Source organism: Symphalangus syndactylus, chromosome 15 (genome assembly GCF_028878055.3).
Source record: "Symphalangus syndactylus isolate Jambi chromosome 15, NHGRI_mSymSyn1-v2.1_pri, whole genome shotgun sequence".
Taxonomy (NCBI): domain Eukaryota; kingdom Metazoa; phylum Chordata; class Mammalia; order Primates; family Hylobatidae; genus Symphalangus; species Symphalangus syndactylus.
Window position 1 is genome coordinate 102,338,880 of NC_072437.2, and position 19,027 is coordinate 102,357,906.

Genomic DNA, 19,027 nt, shown 5'->3' on the forward strand with positions numbered 1-19,027 from the left:
GGACTCTCGCTTTGTCAACCAGGCTGGAATGCAATGGCTCATCTTGGCTCACTGCAGCCTCCGCCTCCTGGGTTTAAGTGATTTTCCTGCCTCAGCCTCCCGAGTAGCTGGGATTACAGGTGTGTGCCACCATGAACAGCTAATTTTTGTATTTTTAGTAGAGACAGGGTTTCACGACGTTGCCAAGGCTGGTCTTGAACTCCTGATCTCAGGTGATCCACCCGCCTCGGCCTCCCAAAGTGCTGGGATTACAGGGGTGAACCACCACGCCTGGCCTGAATCCTATCTGTTAAGATTCTCCTCAAACTTCCCCTTCCTGAATCTTATGCATTCCTAACCCACTGTTCTAAGCTCCTCTTCCGTGCTCCTTTTCCTTTGATTTACCCCCATTACTTCACTTATAGAAAATACTACATCACCTTATAGATTTTTGGTGGCTATTTCCCCTGCAAGACTGAATTCATGAGGACAACAACCAATGTTTAATTTTCTATTTTCAGTATTTATATAGTCAGTCCTTAGTATATAGTAGACATTCAATAGGAGTTCGCTGCATAAAAACTATTCTTACAACAATCCTGTAGGATAGGTACTATTTTTATAGAAACTGAGACTCAGAGAGTCTAAGTGGGTTATGAAATTCACACAGCAGCAATTGCATGCTGAAGGATTCTATTCGTAGTTGTGACTCCAAGTTCAAGGATTTCTTCTAAAGGCTGCCAGTGCTAGAAATGTGCTTCCCTCTAGACTCAGTGTTGTTTGTAGTTTCTAATTGATTTGTGACTTTGAAATTAATGGAAATATTATTTATATTTTTCCTATTTGAGGTATAATTTTTTGACAGTTTTATTGAGATGTAATTTACATACTATGCATTTCACTCATTTATTAGTTTTTAATATATTCACAGATATGTGCAACATCACCATAGTCAATTCCAGGCCATTTGTATCAACTCAAAAAGAAACTTAGTATCCATTAGCTAACCCCCACCCCCAGCTACCACTCCCCTAGGTAGATTATTAAGGCGTAAGGGTAATTCAAATATTTGTGTGCTGTAAGTTTAATTTCCCTTTCACAGCCTTTACTAGTAACTGTTTAAGTGTTGTCAGCAGGTTAATTATTTCTAGTTAAAAAAATTTAAAGGTAACTTTCTAATTAAATAATTTAGAGGGTGAAACTTCAAGACTGAGTTGAGTGTTGTCAATGTGTGTATAATGGTTACAATATTTTCATGCCACTTACTCAGGTATAAAGAAGTAATTTTTTTTATGTTTGAAATAACTCATCTGAATCTCTCAGTTCCTCATGGCAGAACACATAGTCTTAGTTCATTCTGGGTAAACACAGCAATTTTGCAATTAAACCCAGTAACATTAGTTGTAACTCTACAGGATAGCATTGGGAAGCAGTGACTGCTGGTTGTTGCCATCTCTCCAGTTTCTCATCTGTTTAGGTGCAACTTGCTCCATCTGTCAGCTGGGCATGCTTCTTCTCTACATCTGCACCCCCTGAATGGTAAGCCTTCTGATTAGGATTTGGTTTATGTTCTGCGCTGTTCCTGTCTAAAGAGAAAGCCCTTAAGGCTTCTTGTTCCTAGTTAGAGGGAGGTAGGAAAATAAGGTTGCTTTCTTAAGTCACTTCAGACCTGTGGGGAACTGGGTGAGGTGGCAGCAGACACTCTCTGCCTCTATCCCACATGCTTCCAGCCAGCTTCTCATCTGCTGTAGGAAACTTTTAGGACTTGGCTTATTCCTCCAGGCCTCCATCAAGAAGAGAGCCTCTACTTTCTACCATTACACCCCCAAACTTCTCCAGAGCTTTGCATTTACTCGCTTCCTTTTGAAGCTTACTCTTGTTTTGGATGGTGGAAAGGCGGAAGAAGTGCAGGGCGCTGAGATCATTTTCGTAAGTGTCTCTTTTGCTTTTCCTTCAATTCTTTTTGAGAACATGAATCGCAATATTATATGATGTCTAGGAAGACATACGTCACAGTCATATTATAAAAGCATGTCTGGAAAATGCAAACCCAAATTCAAATGAAAGTAACCTCCTACAAGGGTTAAGGAAAAAGAGTTTGTGAGATATTTGAATTTATTAAAATTTTAGTTCATAAAATCATTGTTACAGCTTTATTTTGTTAAGAATAATGAATCATTTCTAAATATTTGGACTCTGTGTGCTTAATCAGAGAGGATGAGACAATTAGCAGGATATGCCATTTCAGCAATACCCAAGTCAAAAACAGCCAAAACATCTTGATTAGCATTAGAAAGTCTGATGACTATAAAGACATGGCATAATGTGACAAATCCAAGAATGGTTTCAGAGCATAATGATAAAGGTTCCCTAAATTTTCTTTCAGAAATAGGGTAATTGTAATCATGTAATACATTCCAAGCTTGAGTATACATGAAATTGCTGTCAAAATCTGCCTCAGGATATTTAAACTTTCAGTAATTGTAAGTTTAATTTCTAGTGAAGTGTACATGTATTCAGTTGGAAATAATTTTGCCTCCCATAAAATGGACCAAATTAAACCAAATTAGTACACTTCAAGAGAAACCGAATGCAATAATGTGATTTTTTTCAGTAAATTCTTCTGAAGTACAATATTGTGTCACTGCTTAATTTCTTAAATGTCCAGAGTTGTCAGATAGCTTTTAACTTATATGGTACCTCCTGGGGAGCTGTGAGGAAAATGATTTTGAGGTTGGTTCCTGGCTTTAAGGAAACAGTACAGGAATTGAATGATTAATGCCCATTTTGTGTTGGGGGATGCCTTGTCTGGCCTCAGTACTAACAGTGGTGCCATATAGATTATATTGTACACACTACTTTGGATAACATATAAATTTTCATATGAATTTAATTTTTTTTGATATGGGGGTCTCACTGTGTTGTCTAGGTTGCTCTTGAAGTCCTGGGCTCAAGCAATCCTCCCATTTCAGCCTCTCCAGTAGCTGGGACTACAGGCACACACCACCATGCCTCACTATTAATTCTAATACGATCTTGTAGATGAATTGTAATGAAACAATGAGAGCTAGGAGAATGATTTGAGGAATGAACAACTTCAATATTTTGCTAAATGAAATCATAAACAAAATATTGATCATTTTCTTTATTCATTACAGGCAATATGTAAGTAATAAGCATGGATGTGTTTCAATTAAATTATTTATGGCCACTGAAATTTGAATTTTATATAATTTTCATATGTCATGAAATACTCTCCTTTTGATTTTTTTCCAACTGTTTAAAAATGTAAAAACAGTTCTTGGCTCATAGTATTACGGGGGGCGGGGGGAGGTGGTCCTTGCTCCCAGAGTTCCCAAGATGGTGGCGGGCCGCTTCCAAGATGGTGGCAAACCTGGTGTTCTCTGACCTGGGGTTCTTGGCCTCACGGATTCCAAGGAATGGAATCTTGAGCCATGCGGTGAGTGTTATAGCTCTATTAGAAGCCGTGGGTCACGGAAGAGAACTGTGGAACTCAGTGACTAGTGTTCAGCTTGATTAGGATGAACCCGGGCACTTAGCCATGCGGGAACAGTGGCAAACCTTTAGCCCGATTGGGAGCAGCAATGGGCACCTTGCTGGATCAGGAGCACAGCGGACACCCTGCCAGATCTGGAGGGATGGAAGTCAGCAGCGTGTCTGCGGCGGCAGCAAACAGCAGTGGCGGACGGTGAGCAAAGAAAGCTCAGCTTGAGTAACAAACATGGACCAGAAGAGTGTGCAGTTGCAAGATTTAATAGAGTGAAAACAGAGCTCCCATACAAAGGGAGGGGACCCAAAGAGGGTAGCCTTTGCCGGCGCCAGTGCCTGGGTTTATACCCCTATCATTGTCCCTCCTGCTGTGCTCTCAGGCGATAGATGATTGGCTATTTCTTTACCTTCTGTTTTTGCCTAATTAGCATTTTAGTGAGCTCTCTTTACTACCTGATTAGTTGGGTGTGAGTTAAGTTGCAAGCCCCGTGTATAAAGGTGGCTGCGGTCACCTTCCCAGCTAGGCTTAGGGATTCTTATTCGGCCTAGGAAATCCAGCTAGTCTTATCTCTCAATAGGATGTACAAAAACAGAGGAACCAGATTTATTTTGTCAATCCCTGGAATAGAATATGAATATCAGTTAAATTAAGCATGTATCTGAAACCTCAGCATCACACAATATACCCATGTAATAAACCTGCACATGTAACCCTGAATTTAAAATTAAAGTTGAAATTTTTTTTAAAAAATAAAACTTATTATGGTCATTTTATGAGCACTTTTTCATAATCTTATTTGAATAGACTAGAAAATTTGGTCATTCACTAATATGATATTGTGAGTATAAGAATCACAGAGGGAAAAATCAAACTTACTGTACTAGGTTAAATACAATTTTATCTTTCTTGTATTATGATATGCAGACTTTTATCAAATATTGTGAGCTTTTAATTCATTTCTGGATTCATTTAAATAGATTGAAAAAAGTTGAAAAGGAAAGTATGCATTGAGGAACAATTGATGAAGTGATAAGATGATGTAATCTGCTTCATCTTATGGAAAGTCACGAAACTTTGCAGACTTGGTCCATTGCAAATTCATGCTATCTCACCTCATTTGGGTTCTTAATGCTACTTGTCAATTCTTTTCTTATTCATTGCTTGTTAAATTCTTATTGCATTCCTCATAGCAGCTGTTTTAGATTTTCTATGCTTTCAACTTCCACTCTCATGGCCTCTTACTCTAAGCAGATGACTCTCCACCTTCTGGACTTGCTGGCCGTTGCAAGCTCTTGCAGTTTTTCTCCCTTCATACTCAGACATATCTGCTGCCACTCATTCCCCATAACCTCACATTCCTCTTGATCTTTACTTCTTTGTTTTCTTTCTTTGCAGGAGGATAACGTGTCACTTACAATTGTGCTCTTTCCACCACCAATTTTTTTTTTTTTTTTGCCCTGAGCTGGGGGTTTTGCTATGTTTCCCAGCCTGGACTTGAACTCTTGGGCTCAAGCTATCCTCCCACCTCAGCCTTTTGAGTAGCTGGGATTACAGGTGCGATTCACTGCACCCTGCATCGACCACTATTTTTAAACTTCTTCCATAAAATTATTCAGTTGATGATTTTCCGTATCTCTTCTGTTAGCATCCCTCTGCCTTTTTACTGGCTCTTTCTCTTCTTTTTATAAACATTATTAGATCTCCTAGTCTTTTAAAACAGGGCTTATTCAGCTTTTCTTCACTAATTCCCCCACAAGCCAGCCTCTGTTCTGTTTGGGCTTGCCTGCTCTTCTGTTCTCACTGGTAAGTGCCCACACACATCACCCCTTCGCCCTTGCCTTAACACAAACAATGAACAAAATCCATATCAAACTTAATCATCTCTTAGACCTTCTGCTTATGTAAGACCATTGTTCAGCCTCCTTTAGGTTAATCATTTTATGTCCCCAAAATACAGTCTATATGTGTTGTCTTTGTCTCCCATTATGACTTGTTCCTTTAGTCCTTGCAATCTGCATTCTCTTTTCACTGTTCTTTTGAATCTGTTCTCAAGAAACCAATGACTTTCCAGGGTATAAACACAACACATTATTATTAATCATGATCTTCTTTTAATTCCCTAGCACTTATCCTTTGATAACTAATGCATACTTCTTAGAAATGTTTATTCTTTGGCCTCTGGAAAGTGCTCCCTTCTTATCCCAGATTGTTTTCTCTCTGAAAATGTTGATGACTCTTTTTTGTCCCTGCCCCAAAGGTTGGTGTTCTCCAAAGTCATATCCTAATCTCTCCCTTTTCCTTTTCTCTCTATCTAAAACTACCCATTTATATTCCATTTTACCACCTTCAAGATGATGGTTCATGCACCCATTCCAGGCTTCTCCTTCCTGTGCCCCAGTTCTGCATTATTAAGAGTCTGGTGAATGTCTCCCCTGAATGTCATAGGCACCTCAAACTCATCATGCTTAAAACTGAACTAATGACTTTTCACTTAAACTGTTTCTTACTCTACTAATTTCATTCCTGGTTTTTCTAAAAGAAGCTCCATTTCCTTGGTAATGAAATCTTGGAGCCATCCTTGACTCACTGCTTTTTATTGTCTCCCTTAGACAATCAGTTCTCCAGTCCTAACAATTTACCTTTGAAATACTTTTGGCATCTTTCTCTTTCTCTATATTCCTCCTGCTGTGACCTTAGTTTAGTCTTTAATTACCACATACTTAATAAATTAGTAGTATTCTCTCTATTGGTCTCATTTCTTATAGAGTCACCCCTCTCTAATACATTTTAACACCTTCCCTAAATATTTTTTAAATACTTCACTTTGGTTTTAAATTACTTCACTTTGGTGATATTATTTCACTGCTCAATAATAACAGATAGCAATTATGGAGGGCTTACAGTGTATCAGGCGAGGTTCTAAGCAGTCCTGAGTTCTAACCGGATAGACTTAATTAATCCTCACAATAATCCTATGAGGTAGCTAGTATTACCATTTAACTGTAAAGAACACTGAGCCTGCTGGAGTTCAGCAACTCATCCGAGATCACACAGCTTATGAGCTGTAAGTTCAGGAATCCAAGGTTGCCCTCTCCCACTCCTCAATGCAGGATGTGGGGTTGACTGTGTGTGGGGAGTTGGGGGGCAGCACCTAGGCTCTTAACCGCTACACTGTAATGTCTTTTGTGAGTGACTGAGTGAAGTTCAGAGTCACTAAGTTGGCTTTCAACTCTCTGGCTTCCAAATGGCTTTTAATTTTCAGAAATACCAAACACAAAACCAGTGTAATGGCTTATGTCCTGTTCATAATTCTCATACATATGCACTGGGTCTTTGGTCTGCATAGTTCTGTTTATATTGCTCCCTTGACTCCCATCATACTTTCCTTCTTCTTCAACCATGCTTTCCTTCTTCAACCAAGCTGAAAGTCTTCCATATAAAAACCTTTCATCACCTTTCAACACTTACTTAAGCACTAGAGGGTCTATCTCACCCAAGGGTGACCCTTATCTCCTGGCTACCAATTGCATTTACCTTGTTTCATTTATATTTTACTTATTATACATTGGGTGATATTCAGAACATTGATGTTTATGTGTTATCTCTCCTACTAGGTCGTAATTTCTGCATGCATTAAAGCTGTAATAAATAGCAGTAAAATGATTGAAATGACTTCAAAATATTTTCTGTTTGTCATTTTTAAAAATGTAAAAACTCAATTGAAGAAATAGAAAGAAACAGTAACTTTCTCCCCAGACAACAGATAGTCTCAGATTATGCCACAGTTTCTGGGTTTTAATTACTATTCAAAGTTCAAGTACAGTTATCACAAGAATGGAGATTTTCCCAGTAACTCTGACTCCGAATAAACAGGAAGTATAGTATCAGAAATCTGGCATGAGAATCTGGTCTTGTGAAACTTCTCATCCTAAGTACTTGAAACTTTTCATGTCTCTTGCCAAATCTTCACAAGTGTGCCTGTAATTCTATATTACCTGACTAGTTTGAACTCTAGAATATTAGTTCCAAAACCATATACAGAACAGATGAAAGCTAGGTATTACAAGACTAAAAGCTGTTGCAACAAAATCTTCCTGACAAATAGAGCTGTCAGTTTGTGTGGTTACAGGGAGAAACAGAGTGGGACTATGAAGTGCTAAAGTATTGTAGGACTGCATTTGCCTCTTTTAGTTACTCCAAATGCAAATCGTTCTTGCCCTTGGAAAAGTGGTATAGTTGGAGGATATAGTTACAGTAAAACAAATTTGGACTCATTTTTTTCTATGAACCTCAAGTTTAACCAAACTAAACCCCCTTTATCAGAGATTCCATGAAAGGTCATATTGTTTTATTTCTTTATTATGGCCATGAACTTCCTAATTAAATGCAGAATCATAGCAAGAGCTCCCTAGCTTGTGAAAATCTAAATTTGCTGACGTCTCAATGTCTTAAGTACTCAGCCAGCTGTTAGTCTTGCATCCTATGAATGCTTTCGTGAGTTGGAGCTTCTTAGTCCTTCCCCTACTTCTGACTTTGAATCAGCACAATGGGCAACTTTTACATTTTATGATTTGTGTAGCAATCCAGGCACATTGTAGGGGTCAGTAATTCTTGCTGGCTATGCCACTTTAGAAGTATACTGTCTAAAACTAGTAGTTTTAGTAGAAGAACATATTGTCAAGGGGAATAGGTGCACTCCCTCTTCCTGTACATGGGATTCAAAGGCTCCTGTTCTGACATTAGATGATTCAGGTGTTGTGCCCCATACTAGTTGCTTTAACCTGTGATCTGAATTTTTCTCTGTGCTTGTGTTCCTGTTTTGATATTCTTCTAACCTAGAATTCTAAGTTAAAAGACATAAAGTGAAAGGAATGAAAAGGTACAAATAAAGGGCTTGGAAGTTTTCAGAGGAGGGAAAGATGAACTTGGGTGAAGATGGAAGTTAGAGAAGACTTTATAAAAGAATTAAAGTCAAGACCAAGAAAGATGTGAGCGGATAGTGTACTCTGAAGACACAAGCCAGTGTTTGATTTAACCTTAGGTATTTAGTGAACTGAAAGGATAATCAGCATAATACCTTCCAGGAAGATATTTCAGGCCAACTTTAAGCACACATAAATTCACACACCTCATAAAACTGCTTTAGGCATTAGCTATTAGCCAAGAGAACATTTTCTTTGTCATCCACCAACATAAAAATAGCACTCATCTTTGGGGTGCACTCTGAACAGCATTGAAAGTTTTTAAGCAAAAACTTCCCCCAAACAACAACAACAACAACAAAAAACTGAAAAAACCCTCTACAAATCCTCCATAATGATAACATAAGTGAACATTACACTATCTAAGAAAAATTTGCAAAGCACCTACATTTTTGCTACATCTTTCATTAACACTGATTTTTTTTCTTAGATAGTTCAAAAGATTATAAAATACAGTCTATACTTTAAATTTCTAAACTATAATTGAACTCAGCTGAAATAAATGCCTTCCAAGTGAGGTATGTGTAGAACTTCCTTTGAATACTTAAAGACTCAACAGTTTACTAGATAGAATATAATGACCAATGAAAATAAAAACTGTGTGTTTCCAATGATTTACATCATCAAATGTAAAAGGTTTTCTAGCTACAGTCACCTAGCTGTCTAAACCTCCTTCAAGGTTATTGGATGCAGATCTTTTGGGGAAAGTGTTGACCAGAGGACACTGGAGTGACCTTGAGCTCTGACTGCTAGGAATAAGAGAAGACAAAGTTTGAAGATGAATCTTGTTTGGGAGAGATGACTAAACCACCTATATTCCTGATTAAAATAAAGAGACAGAACAGAAGACTGAACAAAAGGTTGAGCGTCTAGGAGAAATGGTATAGAAGGCAGAGTCAAGTTGAGTTGTGCAATATAGGTTTGTGAACTGAGCCAACGGGTCTGAAGATATTGCTGTTGGATACCTACGACATGGCTTTTTCTGGGTTTGGACACATGGGGTAAAAAACCAGAGAAATCACTAATGATAAGAAAAGCTGAGCAACTGACCCTGTCATCTCCAGGCCTTCTCTGGTCAGACCAACTCCTTTAAAAACATCACCTTAATTAACTAATTTAAAACTCTCCATTATCTGACATTGACAGTCCTCATTGCTGTCACCTTGTGTCTTTTAATATGCATTCACTTAACTATTTATACAGTTCTTACATTTTTGAGAATTTAACCCCCCTCTTTGCCATATTCCTCCTTCTTTAACCAGAACAAGCAGCTCTTCCTTTGAACTGGCCATCCTAGGTGGGCTTTGGTAATCCTTGGTGCTACCATAAAATCTTATGTTGTGGGTCTCAAGTTTTAGTGTCCATGAGAATCAGATGGAAAGTATTGAATATAGAATCCCCAGATTCCCACCCAGTCTGCACAAATCACAATTTCTGAATGCAGAACAGAGAATTTCATTGTAGCAATTGCCTTGGTGCTTCTAATGCACATAAATGACTGAAAACGTGCCTCTGTGGTTATCATATTTATTGTAATTATCTTTGTCTCAAACACAATTTTACAGAACAGTCAGTGTTTTGGTCAAATTTTTGTGTGTCTTTGGTATCTACTCCAAAGTCTGAAACACATTACATGCTACCATGTGTTTATTTAACTAGCTTGTGAATACTTCATGTAGTAACAGTGAACCAGAGTGGGGAAAAAGAATACCCAACCGGTTTAGGATTTGAGTTGCTACTCTCTACCGAAGTAGGCGTCATTTTATTTTTGTTTTTTACAGATAGGATATTTCAAAAGGGTAGTTATTCCTGGTAATACCTCATCAATAACTAACAGGTGAATAATTTAAACATAGTATATATGGCATTAGACTACTTATTTGAAGGAAATTATTCAAAATGTATGAACTTAGGCCAAAAGGCAGAGGATTAAAGGGCAGAGAAAAGTGAGTTGCTCATCCTACCACATGACTTTTATGTTTATTTCTGCCATTCAGATCCCTTGAGAATTATGAAGACTTTGTAAATCATACTACTTCTACCTCTTATCTTTATGTACTTTCCTTCTATTTCTCCTCACAGATTATTTCATTTTCTCTTCTCCCCTATCCTCTAGCTCTTTCTTTATTCCTAATTCTCTCTTATAGAATTACAATCATAGCCACAAATTTTTTTCATAAACTTGGAGGTATAATTTGCATAAAGTTAAATGTATCCATTTAAAGTATACAGTTCAATGAGTTTTGACAATTACCTGTGCCCATGTAACCATCACTGCAACCAAGGTACAGGACATTTTCATAACCCCCATCATTCTCTCACGATCCTTTGCAACATTCTTCTCCCCGACCCCATCTGCCCCTGGCAAACACTGGTCTGCTTTCTGTTGTCATAGATTAGTTTTGTCTTTTCTAGAATTTCATATAAATGGAATCACACAGTTTATACTTTTTTATATTTGCTGCTATCATTCAGCATCATGGTTTTAAGATTCATTTATGTTGTTGTATGTATCAGTAGTCCATTTTTACTTTTAAATTCCATTGTATGAATATATCACAAATTGTTTATTCATTTGCCTATTGTTCGCATTTGGGTCGTTTCCAGTTTTTGGCTAAGACAAATAAAGCTGCTATGAACTTTTGTGTCTCAGTCTTTGTGTGGACATATGTTTTTATTTTTCTGAGGTAATCACCCAGGAGTTGATTTCCTGGGTAGATGATAAGTACTTGTTTAACTTTATAAGAAACTGGCAATTCATTTCCAAAGTAGTTGTGTCATTTGTACATTTCCATTAGTAAAGTAGGAGAGTTGTAGTTTTTCCACATTCCTGTCAACACTTGGTATTGTCAGTCTTTATAATTTTAGTCATTCTAGTGGATTTGCAGTGATATTTCATGGTGATTTTATTCTGCATTTCTCTGATGTCTAATGATATTGAGCATCTTTTCATGTGCTTATTGGACAGCTGTATAATTTTTTAAGTGGTCTGTTTCAATCTTGTCCATTTAAATTGTATTTAATTTAATAATCTTATTATGAGGTACAAGAGTTATTTATATATCAACAACATATAATTTGTTTCTAATTCAAAAGTGCTATTTTTCTGTTCAATTAAAGTGGACGAGTCCTTGATTTAATTCAACAATTCCTGTACTGTGGCTTACATCTAACTCAAGCACAGTCACTAGCCAGCTGGAAAATCCGTCATGAAGCCAGAAATTGCTATAAACTGTTACATGATAATTATCTAATACTTTTGTAAAAGACCCAAGCCTAGGGTAAATATTAGATAGTAATATGATCAAGAGAAAAACAGCAGTCAATGAGTAGCTGAGTGATTCCATAAACAATCTCCTATAGCAAATAGAAATGGAATTTGATCAACTATAAAAGCTAGATTAATTTCTGCAGTTAAATTGGCAAACCATATGATAACATTGAAACGTATGTCAAAATAAGCACATATACACCCGGGGTGAGAATGGTCTCCCTCAGTCTTCTCAGAGTGCAAAACTGAAGCCACTAAGATGTCTCAGATTCTCACCACCAATGTCGAGATACAGTAGATTCTTGATATTCGGGGTAGTTATGTTCTATAAAGCTGCTGAAAACATTGAAATAGTGCAAACAGTGAATTAACTCTCAGAGAAAATATATATAAATCAAATATCATATTTAATCTTAAAAACTCATCCTGGTGGATTCTACTCTCTTTATTTTACAAAAGAGATAAGGAGATTGAGAAGTGCCAAGTGACATGCCTGTGTTGCCAAACTAACAGGTGCCAGAGTTGGGATTCAAACCCCATCCACCTGGCCCCAGGGCTGGAGCTTCTCACATTACCCGGCACTGCCCTGACTGCCTTGTGTTTTCTGGTCATCTCTGTATGGGAGCAGAAACATGAAGGCAGCACATTGCCTTGTTCTACCTCAGCTGCAAACCAGCGCTTTGGACAACTCAAATTTTTCACTGCTCTGTGCGTGTCCACAAATTAACACAAAATCTCTGGGAATATTGATTTGGGAGTTACAAAGAAAATTTAACAAGTAGGTGAATTCATGGTTACTGAATCTGTGAACAAGAATTGATTTTACATATGAGAACATAAAAGCACGCATTCACACACATTCATTCACACAAGCACATGCAGTTTCTGCATGGGTGGAAGAGGAGCGGGCAGGATGGTAACGAGCAATGGCCTCTGATCTGTTTTCACTCTGATTCTGAATTGGAAACCAATGAGATTCTCTGATTATTTTCAGGTCTCTGATTTATGTCATGGTTGTGTCTATATGGCTAGTTGACTTTTTATGGTCAAAATGAAGTAACCTATTGGTTAACAGAGCTATAAAATCTGGGTCATGTAAATATCTAATCATTTTTACTCATTCATAATATAGCCTCACATCTCAAATTAAACAAATGTTGGTAGATTTTGTCAGTAATATTTATAAAGTCTGAATCACAAAACATAGAAGAGTTCCATCAGCTATTATATCTTTGCTTTTGCCATTTCTTCATTTGAGCTCATCAAAGGTCTGTGTAAGATGATTCCAGCTATTTCCAGGGCTCAGCTTTGAGAGATGAAGTAATGACATTTGGCAGAAACATTAAAGCTATGCTAACTTCATACAACTGTTAACAACCAGAATATTACTCTAGACAACTTAGACCTAGGAAGCAATTGACAGGAGTCAGCAAATCACAAAAAAGGAGCAGGTGGAACATTTTTAAGGTGGAAAATCATTTAGGTATAAAGTCTATCACCTTAGGTTGTTCCTCTCAGCCTTAATACTTTTGGAACAGAGAATTATTTGGAGCAAACCTTTTTTCACCAAGTTTCAATTCTTTCTAGAATATGCTGGCTAATTCGTTTTACAATGTAAATACTTTCATGTTTACACCATAACTTAATAGCAAAAAATTTTTATGATTAATTTTTCTTTATCTTATTATAGTGTTTATGTTTTGAATAAGAATTAATTTTACTAATTGTATCTGCTAATGAACACGTATCTTAAAATACATTTGTATTTGCAGTTTGGTCTGTATTAAGCTTACATATTTTTGGATTTGAAATGTATAAAATATTTAATTTCAGATTTGTTTATGAAATCTTTGGTAATTTAAAATAAGCTGTAAATATTTTAAAAACACCAGAGTTACCATTCCTACTGAAACTATTCCAAAAAATTGAAAAGGAGGGACTCCTCACCCAACTCATGCTATGAGGCCAGCATCATCCTGATACCAAAACCTGGCAGAGATATAACAAAAAAAGAAACTTCAGGCCAATATCTTTGTTAAGCATTCATGCAAAAATCCTCAACAAAATACTGGCAAACCAAATCCAGCAGCACATCAAAAAGCTTGTCCACTACGATCAAGTAGGCTTCATCCCTGGAATGCAAGGTTGGTTTAACATATGCAAATCAACAAATGTGATTCATCACATAAGCAGAACTAAAGAAAAAAACTACTTGATTATCTCATTAGATACAAAAAAAAGGCTTTTGATAACTTTCAACATCACTTCATGTTAAAAACTCTCAATAAACTAGGCATTGAAAGAACATACCTCAAAATAATAAGAGCCATATATAACAAACTCATAACCAATATACCAGATGGGCAAAAGCTGGAAGCATTCCTCTTGAAAACCAGCACAAGACAAGGTTGTACTCTCCCACTACTCCTACTTAACACAGTGTGGGAAGGTCTGGCCAGGAAAATCAGGCAAGAGAAAGAAATAAAGTGTATTCAAATAGGAAGAGAGGAAGTGAAACTATCTTTGTTTGCAGATGACATGATTTTACATCTAGAAAACCCCATTGTCTCAGCTCAAAAGTTTCTTAAGCTGATAAGTAACTTCAGCTAAGTCTCAGGATACAAAATCAATGTGCAAAAATCACTAGTATTCCTATACACCAACAACAGTCAAGCTGAGAGCCAAATCATGAATGAACTCCTATTCACAATTGCTACAAAGAAAATAAAAGACCTAGGAATACAGCTAACAAGGGAAGTGAAGGACCTCTTCTAGGAGAACTACAAACCACTGCTAAAACAAATCAGAAATGACACACACAAAAAATTGAAAAACATTCCATGCTCATGGATAGGAAGAATCAATTTTGGTAAAATGGTGATTCTGCCCAAAGCAGTTTATAGATTCAGTGCTATTCTCATTAAACTACCATTGACATTCTTCTCAGAACTAGAAAAAGACTACTTAAAAATTCATATGGAACAAAAAAAGAGCCCGAATAGCCAAGGCAATCCTAAGCAAAAAGAACAAAGCGAGAGGTGTCACCCCTACCCAACTTCAAACTATAGTACAGGGATACAGTTATCAAAACAGCATGGTACTGGTACAAGAACAGACATATAGACTAATGGAACAGAACAGAGAACCCAGAAATAAGATCACACACTACAGCTAGGGAATCATTCACCGTTTGATTGAAGGAATTGAGACTTTGCTGAAATTGCTTATCAGCTGAAGCTTTTGACCTTCCACAAGCCTGACAAAAACAAGCACTGGGGAAATTATTACCTATTTAATAAATGGTGCTGGGAGACTTGGTTAGCCATATGCAGAAAATTGAAACTGGACCACTTCCTTACACCATATGCAAAAATCAACTCAAGATGGATTGAAGACTTAAATGTAAAACCCCAAACTATAAAAACCCTAGAAGAAAACCTAGGCCATACCATTCAGGACATAGTCATGGGCAAATATTTCACGACGCAGATGCCAAAAGCATTTGCAACAAAAGCAAAAATTGACAAATGGAATCTAATTAAATTAAAGTGTTTCCACACAGCAAAAGAAACTATCAACAGAGTAAACAGACAACATACAGAATGGGAAAAATTTTGCAAACTATGGATGTGACAAAGGTCTAATATCTAGCATCTATCAGGAACTTAAACAGATTTGCAAAGGTCTAATATCCAGCATCTACAAGGAACTTAAACAGATTTACAAGAAAAAACCAAACAACCCCATTAACAAGTTGGCAAAGGACACAAACAAGCACTTCTCAAAAGGAGCTATACATGCAGCCAGAAAACATATGAAAAAAGGCTCAACATCACTGATCAGTAGATAAATGCAAATCAAAACCACAATGAGATACCACCTCACACCAGTCAGAATGGCTATTATTAAAAAGTCAAAAAATAATAGATGCTGGCAAGGTTGAGGAGAAAAAGAACACTTTCACACTGTTGGTGGGAGTGTAAATTAGTTCAACCACTGCAGAAGACAGTGTGACAATTCCTCAAAGACCTAGAGCCAGAAATGCCATTTGACACAGCAATTCCATTACTTGGTATATACCCAAAGGAATGTAAATCATTCTATTATAGAGATAACATGCATGCCTATGTTCATTGCAGCAATATTAACAGTAGCAAAGACATGGAATCAAACCAAATGCCCATCAATGATAGACTGGACAAAGAAAATGTGGTGTAGTACAAAGAAAATATGTATCACACCATGGAATACTATGAAGCTATAAAAAAGAATGAGATCATGTCCTTTGCAGGGACATGGATGGAGCTGGAAGCCATTATCCTTAACAAACTAACACAGGAACAGAAAACCAAATACCGCATGTTCTCACTTATAAGTGGAAGCTAAGTGATGGGAACACATGGACACATAGATCAGGAAAAATAACTGATGGTCACTAGGCTTAATACCTGCATGATGAAATAATCTGTACAACATACCCCATGACACACAGTTGCATATGTAACAAACCTGCACTCTTGCACATGTACCCCTGAACTTAAAAGTTAAAATAAAATAAAATATCAGATCTTTAATAATAGTGAACCCAGTCATATTTATGTTTTAGAAAGATAGTTTTGGTAATATTATGCAGAATGGATTAGAAAGAGGAAAGGTTGGGACAGGAAGACCCATTTAAAGTTTGGGGCTAAACCGCATACAGAGAGAATGTTTATAAGATACAGAGGAGAGAAACATAAAAAAAGTTCCTGCTAGATCACTTGTTGCTGTAGGTTAGTCCAGGCCACACAGAAGGAAGGTAACAGTATATGAGTGACAATCTGGAGTCCTTGGCACATGTATTTCTACTTTATTTTGTCATGGGCCACCTTGCTATTGACTCCCATTTGTTATATTCTTCTACTGGTTCCCCTACCTAGTTCTGGTCTACTTTGCTTCCTCCCCTGTGACTACTCTCCTTAAACTCTGATGAGCATCCTCTGATTATAGCTGAAAGAGAAAAAGGGAATTTATTAGGAAGGTACACGGTGCCTTGCAGAAGTTAAGGGCAGGCGGGTACTGGACCCAGTCACTAAAAATGCAGAAGGATCCTCATTTACCAGAACATGTGCATTTCTGACATTCTTCTTTCTTTGTCTTTGCAGAATGGATTCCTCTGCTTTGCTGGAGGAAGTATGGTAGGTGGAAGGTGCCAAACCACAGCACCCAAGCTTCACATGTGTCTAATAGGTCTAGTTACGTCAAAAAGACTAACTTCCCTCAGGCCTAATCTTAACTAATTGTCTCAGTCTGGATCAAGTGCCCAAGTCTGTTCCAACCAACAGCGGTCAATGGAATGGGTCCCATTGTACAAGCATGAGTCATCAGAGCTCAATATGGGGACATGTTCATGGGGCAGAGGGAGAAGCAGTGCTATGTTTTGTGCATAGATGCTGGGCTGGCAACACAATGGCTTATGGTCATCACACACTGGTATACCCCTGATCTCCTATATCTAACTGTCAATTCTCATTTAGATGGATTGCCAACCATTAAAACCTTACTAGTTATTTATCTGAGCATTTATGATATAATATATTTTTATTAGGAGAATTACATATTGTATAACATATAACAGGAGTATTATATATAACAAAGCAGAAATATTTTTAGTAATAAGAAAAAAGATACTTAGACTTTAACAACAGAGACAACATCTTAGTGTTTCCACTCCAGACTGTACAGGAAATTCCTCATCAAATTTCTGAAAACCATTCTCAGCCATTATCCATTTTTTATAGTTCTGTCATCTCTTAGTCTTCAAACAGCAGGGATGTCCTTTTCTATAAAACCATATGATTTTGTTGGAATAATGAGCTAGAAATGGAAATTAATTCCAACTGGTGATTCTATGCTTTCCTGTAACTAAAACATTGAAAATAAGACTTATCTGACCACATGATCCTAAAGTAATATAGAAATTTCTTACAGTTACTAGTGCACTATAGCTTGGCCATGCTGCAAAGTTCAGTAGAAATGACTGATGTATTGTTTTGTCACCTCAGAGTCAACAATAATTGCTGACATTTATAAAGTATCTTTTATTGCAAAATATGGCTATCTTTTCTGTTGCTCAAAATGAGTAGGCTTTTGTTCATGATTGTATCCTTTATTCTTAGAGCAGTGCCAGACATGTAATAGGCCCTCAATATTTCCGAATAAATCATTGAAAAGTATTTGGCAAGAAGGAGTCTTATTACAGGGATGTCACTTAATTCCTTGAATTCTATGGTAGGTAGTCTCCAAAGATGCCTGCCATCATTTCCTTCCTTCAGGTACATACATATTCTTTCATCCGACAAGAGGTCAAATCTATTTCTTCTACCTTTGTCTTTAGGCTGGTCTTGAAATTTTCTTTGACCAATTTAATTTGGAGAAAGTCAACACCCTTCCATGCTAAAAATTCTCAATAAACTAGGTATTGATGGAATGCAACTCAAAACAATAAGAGTTATTTATGACAAACCCACAGACAATATCATAGTGAATGGACAGAAGCTGGAAGCATTCCCTTTGAAAATCGGCACAAGACAAGGATGCCCTCTCTCACCACTCCTATTCAACATAGTATTGGAAGTTCTGGCCAGGACAATCAGGCAAGAGAAGGAAATAAAGGATATTCAGATAGGAAGAGAAAAAGTCAAATTGTCTCTATTTGCAGATGACATGACTGTATATTTAGAAAACCCCATCATCTCAGCACAAAATCTCAAGCTGATAAGCAACTTCAGCAAAGTCTCAGGGTACAAAATCAATGTGCAAAAATCACAAGCATTCTTATTCACCAACAATAGATAGTCAGAGAGCCAAATCGTGAGTGAACTCACATTCACAATTGCTACAAAGAGAATAACATACCTAGGAATACAACTTACAAGGGACGCGAAGGACCTCTTCAAGGAGAACTACAAACCACTGCTCAAGGAAATAAGAGAGGACACAAACAAATGAAAAAACATTCCATGCTTATAGATAGGAAGAATCAATATTGTGAAAATGGCCATAGTGCCCAAAGTAATGTATAGATTCAATGCTATCCCCATGAAGCTACAAATGACTTTCTTCACAGAATTAGAAAAGCTACTTTAAATTTCATTTGGAACCAAAAAAGAGCCCATATAGCCAAGACAATGCTAAGCCAAAAGAACAAAGCTGGAGGCATCACGCTACCTGACTTCAAACTATACTACAAGGCTACAGTAACCAAAACAGCAGGTACTAGTACCAAAACAGACATATAGACCA

General features: G+C 37.1%; 1 long non-coding RNA gene across 1 annotated transcript in view; it reads left to right on the forward strand.

Annotated features, from left to right (window-relative positions):
- LOC134732626 (uncharacterized) overlaps positions 1-18,371 on the forward strand; it is a 65,724-nt gene extending 47,353 nt beyond the window's left edge. Inside the window, exons 3-4 of the long non-coding RNA XR_010115966.1 lie at positions 1,395-1,518; positions 16,888-18,371. This is a non-coding gene — a long non-coding RNA (uncharacterized lncRNA). The remainder of the gene's footprint in view (positions 1-1,394; positions 1,519-16,887) is intronic.
- Positions 18,372-19,027: the final 656 nt, after the last annotated feature.